Source organism: Hippocampus comes, unplaced genomic scaffold, assembly GCF_001891065.2.
Source record: "Hippocampus comes isolate QL1 unplaced genomic scaffold, H_comes_QL1_v1.1 scaffold68, whole genome shotgun sequence".
In the NCBI taxonomy this organism is placed as follows: Eukaryota; Metazoa; Chordata; class Actinopteri; order Syngnathiformes; family Syngnathidae; genus Hippocampus; species Hippocampus comes.
Window position 1 is genome coordinate 6879819 of NW_017805625.1, and position 6000 is coordinate 6885818.

Below are 6000 nucleotides of genomic sequence, written 5' to 3' on the forward strand. Positions count from 1 at the left end.
TTGTTTCTCCCTTCCTTTGTCATCATATTCTTTATTATGGCACCACAACAGTCTCTCTGGGACGGCTTTGACAGCCACCAGCTGTGTCCTGACAGCACAATGTGTCTCTTCTAGAAAATGCTGTCAGTCTTTGAGGAGCTGCAACAATGGAAGAATCTTTAAATATGAGATGCAAATAGTTCAGGAACAGTTTTAGCATTTTTTTATTTTTTTTATTTTATGCTTTGAAAAATCATATTCCTAGTCTACACCGTGTGGTTTGACGGTACAGCTTTACGTTCTTTCTTTTTTTGGGGGGGGTTTAAGATTAAAGCTATCATTTTATAAGAACTAAGTCATAATGTTATAAGAATGAAGCAGTCATGCTATTACAAGAAATAAATCTAGCTGTATTAGTTTTTATCACAAAGACTGAAGCAATAATTTGGAAATTCTTGGGTTTCTTTTATCATGTAACTGCAAGTGCTTTTAACAAATATTTAACGAGATTAAGAGAGTGTCCCTATCAAAAAAACATGACAGGTCTCTAGAGAGAACCTGTGGCTGTTATTTGCTGTGACCTGTGTTTATATTTTTGTGGGGGGGGGGGGGTTCTTCCTTCCTACTTACTTACAGCCTTTTTCCTGGAAAAAAAAATACTTGGACAACTTCTTGAACTGCAGCATTATGACCTCATTCTCATGACATTATTCCCGTGACTTCACTATTTCCTCTCATAATTTTACTTTTACATTGCTTCCGTAATAGTATGTTGTACAGTTATGCTCAACACATGGATTGTTTTTCCCCCAAAATATCCAATACCACTCTGCATCTTGATATAACATAACTCTGGTTTATGTGTTATTTGAGTACAAAGAAGCTGAGAGATGGACCTATTGAGATTTTTTTAAAATGCCTGTTTTTAATAAAACAATTCACGGTGGCTGAAGGAGGGTGATTCTGAGGGAAACGGTGGAAGACAACAGTCAACACAAATTTGAATCAGAGATGGCTTTGGGTGTCCTTAAATGTATTTCTGAAATTGATTTTAAAACTGTTTTACCTATTTTTCTAGCATCAGGTTTTTGAGATACAGTATTTAGATTTTTTTGGTTTTCAGTTTGACCAATATAAGCAGAATACGGATTTTACAAAAATCGTAATTTGTAGCTATGATGTGTCAGAAAAAAAATCCACTTCTTTGCTAAGCCTAACATTTAATTCATAAATATTACTAAATCTATAACATGTTATCATTGTTATTATTATGAAAACCTGATGTGGGAGAGATAATAGAAGAGCAGATTTGGACGTTCACCTGTTTTCTGAGTTTGCTCATGTGATGTTCACGAGCTGAGCCGTGATTGGTTGTTACCTGAGCCCTGAGCAACTGTGATGTCATTTGGCAAAATGGCCGCCCCGTGAGATGGATGTAAATAGATGGATTTTGCTGCTAAATTTCACATTCAACAAATGCACTATTCATGAGAATACTGTGTTTAGATTAGCGGGGCCACATTGAGGATATTGTGAATACAAAATATGACTTGACTTCCCCTTTAAAAAAAAAAAAAAAGAAACATTTGTTGACCAGCGTAATTGGTGTCTACTTCAGAGCCTACAGTATCTACTGTCTTCAAATGACAAGTGCAACCAAGTTTTCGCTCTTCTGAAGAGGTTCCACCTCAGGCCATGATCCTTTTTTTTCTCCCACCACTACCTCTACACTGAAAGTGTCCAGGTGGAAAGAGACAGATGGGAGCTCACGGACGGGTGGAAATCTGCTTGTTATGGTCCTCATTACCAACACTTTGCCGCAGGGAAGGCCGAAAACAGAAATCCGAGTCTTATAGAAAAGTCTCCACTCTATCTGACCCATTCCCTGCTCATTGATTAAATCCTCCATTTTGCTTTCCATCATTATTCCTCCAAAGACATCACAGACTCAAACTAGGTTTTACAGTGCTGGTGCTTTAATACAGACACATGACTTTGCCATATATTGCTTGTGTCCTATACAGTCTTATAAATAGTGTTGTTTTCTAGCAGCAAACAAAAGCATCGATATCGAACTTGGTTTTACATTCAGAGGTTTCTTGAAATACACACACAGGGATGAGTCCTCTCTGAAAAAAGTGACCTTACAATATTGCTCATGCTTTGAGGACAATTGGATTTCTCACTACTGCATACACACAATGGATGACATCATGCTAGCACCTGCGCACCATAATACTGTAAATAGAAACAACCAGAAGGATCATGCCGAGAGAGAAGAGAGGGTGCAGGGTGGGTGATGGATGTAAGAAAATGATGAGACGATGCGCTTCGGAGTTCGTCTTATATCTTCATGCACATGTATACTTTTATCTGAGTTCAAAAGATCACATTCCCCAAAGCGCCGTCACAAAACGGCCATGCGGTTATATGATGAGAGAGGTAACAGGAAAAATACTGTCGATGAAGATCAACTGTGGGTATAGAAAGCATGTTGACATTAAAAATAGATAGTGCTTCTCATTACCAATATATTTATGAGACTATTTGTTGGTGTCGGATCTATAAATGCAAATGTCTTAATTAAAACTATGCCTGTGGCAGATTATTGACCAGATGGGTCAAATAATTTGAAATGAGGCGAAACAAACCAAAGTACTGATATTGGAAATAAATATACTGCCATGCTATAATTAACATTTACGTGAAATTTATTTAGTGTATAAAACAACATGTAAATGATTAGGTTTTGTCATTTCAAAGGAGAAACTTAAGATATTATTGTTTTGGTCCTATTTTAAACCTTGAACGTTATTTGTTGAAAATACTGTTGTATTTATATAAAAATTGTATTTTGAAAATACTTTTGCATTCCAAAAGCAGCTGCTATTGCTTTGACGATTATATATTTGACTAGGCCATGTAAACACCCGGACAGCACATACACTTAAAAGTCATAAACATGCACAAAATCAAACACTTTTTGGCATCTCAGGTGGAACTGTGGAACTTCATCTACAATGGAATGATGTGCTGTGAAAAAGGGGTTTGTAAAAAGCCTGATCGTCTTGACCAAACTGGACTTTAATATAAGGGACCTCTTAATATTATTTATTTACACATTGTCAGATTCTCCCCTTTCCAAGAAAGAATTCTCTCAGAATATTTGTTTCACTTTAACATGTCCCTGGACGGCACTGAATCATCAATCATGAATGTATTCATTCATTCATTTGATAAACTAAATTGTATGCTATCATTCAGTAGGACAGCTAAGATTTGACATGCCAAATTGCCAATAATAAATTAAGGCTAACTCTCCTCTTGAATCCAAATAAATGTACAATAATTTTCAATTACATTATTAAAAAAACATATTCTGAAAATGGCTACTCAGTTTTTTAAATAAACAGCTGAATTTCATTAAGCGATGACAGCTTTGCGCTAAATATAGCACAAGATGGTTAGCTTAGCACATATCCCCGAAGGCCTTCTCTGCTGGACTAAACACAAGCAGAATCAATAACCTACAAGCTAAATTACAATATTTGTTCTCTTGTGAATTTATTCCCAATAGTTTATTCTCTTCATTTGCTAGCATGTTTATTGGCTGCAAACCACTATTTTAGATGGATGTTAGATTTTTTTTTTTTTTTTTTGGTCCAATCTCTCATCTACAATCTAATCTGGCCAGGACCTTCAGAATCAGTGCCGCTGACTGAAGCAATTTAAACTATATCAGCAATGGGACTGTTTTCTTAATCTATTGGCTTGCTAATTTTTTTTCAGACGGCCAGCTAGGTCATATCAGCATTTTTCTATCCTCCAAATGGTTGGTTTAGACCAAGCCAAGTTTGAATGGTAAAACATTTCTACAGAGATCTGCACACATTAATATGTTTAATAATCAGCATATATGATGCATTTTTTAAAACATTTGGTAATTTTTTGGGCATGGTCTGTGTTGTTTTGAGTTTTGTTTTGTCATGGTTTTTCTTGTGTGCCTTTTTTCATGTTCGCTTGTTAGCTTTTTGTTGCTACCTGTTTTCATCAGCCTGGTTCCTTGTGTCTACCAATCAGATACCTCAGTCACTTGCTATTTGTCCAGGTGCTCTTTGTTGTTGTCAATCTGCCTGGATTTACCATCATTTCTCAAGTATAAAACACACTTGAATATAATACGCACTATCAAGTAGAAGTCCATTAATTTAGTATTTTTAATGATTTGACATGCACTAGTTTGCAATTGTGATAATAAGTGGATTACAAAACGGATGGATGGACAATAAATTGTTTTCTTGCGATTACGCCTGCTCCCCAGTCTTGGGTCCACCGCTTGCTACCATCAACTCACCAACCCACCAAAACCTCTTGACGGGTTTGTCAAGTTACGAGTATTATAACTTGACAAACAAGTTACAAACAAGTATAAGTATTGATTTTGAACTGCTCCAGATGTATCTTCGTGGCAAGGTTGTGAGTGCTCTTCTTTTTATTTTTTTTGTGTGTATAGTTCGTGATGGCTTGTGTAATTGTGATGTCAGAGTAAGTCCCCACTAAAGGTCCAGGTATAAAATGCATGGCCAGCCACTGACAGGAACCATATTCGCAAAGCTAAGCAGTAGCGTCATTTTGAGCGAACACAACAAGAGGAAGCTATTGCTAAATTTTGAACCCTTTCTTTGAACTATCGTCGTTAAACTTGACAACATACTGTGTATGTGGTGCCTTAAAAACAAATACACCAACGCATTGCTTTAAAAATCACCTTAGTGTCGGGACCACTGTACCTTTTGATTATGATTTGATTTCCAAGATTGTTTGACTAACTACGGATACTAGTGTGAAAATAATGCTTGTGTTATTCCTTGGCTTTAGGTTGTGCTTGGGAAGAGTGAGCCTGGTGGAACATAAGACAGGTCTCACTCTGCCCGTCTTCTTCCGCGCCCGCTTCAGTGGCCGCCTTTACATGAAGGACCATCTGGGCCCGGTGGTGAGCAACATGGCCGTGAGCGGCAGGGTCAGCGCCGCAACAGGTGACCTCATGCTTGGAGATGAACTGGGACTACACAAGTCAAACAAGCTTCCCTGAAAGCGCATCTTACGGGAGTCCTGCCTCAGAGTCTCCCAGATGGAACTGACCTCCTGCTGGCAGTCGGACAGCGCCGTCAGGGCACACGTGTGGAAAGCTTCCCAGTGGCTGCGGCAAAGAAAGCATCATCAGATCAGCGCTGCCAATCATCTGCCATATTACATAAGCCAGAATTCATCTTTGCTGGCTGTCGGAGATTCATTTACGTGCCAACAATCCATCACTGCGATGGATGCGGTGGCTCACAGTAAGTCAAACTGAGCTTTAACTACCATGGCAACCGCTTCAGAGATATCGCAGATGATATTGCAAGTGGAAATTCTTCAACAGAAGGCTCGGGTGTAGATTGTTGTCTATGCCGGGGTGGTGAAGTGCAATAACAATGACAAAACAGTCACCGGAATTTCATTACCACTGCAGCAGAGTCATAAATTATTTAGATGAGTGGCTCAGTGTCTCAGCACCATTCATATCTGTCTCCTTCCTCTCGGATGATGGACTGTGCTCTTTGCTTTTGTCACGAGATGCAACGCTTTCCCTGCATACGCATTATTTTGCTCAGTCATGAATCATACTCATGGAAATGAAATGTACGATTGCACTATCTAATGAGATCCAGCACTGGAGTTGTATTAAGAATTCTCCCTTTCCAAACAAATAATTCTCAGTTTATAAAGCTTGTCATTTAAAAATGGTCTTTATAAGAGTGTTTGTAGTTCACAGTCGACTGCATTGGATAATTTGCCCATACATTGCAGCTAAATAAATAAATAAAGGGGGGGGGGACTGTAACAATAATACTGGATTTCGGAATGACGCTGTGCAGTTCTACATCTCGTTCGATTAGAAATTATATTCACAATTTCTCCATTCTCATTTCAGAAATGTGCAGTTCATGTTGTGTCACCTGCACACAGCCGCCACTACGC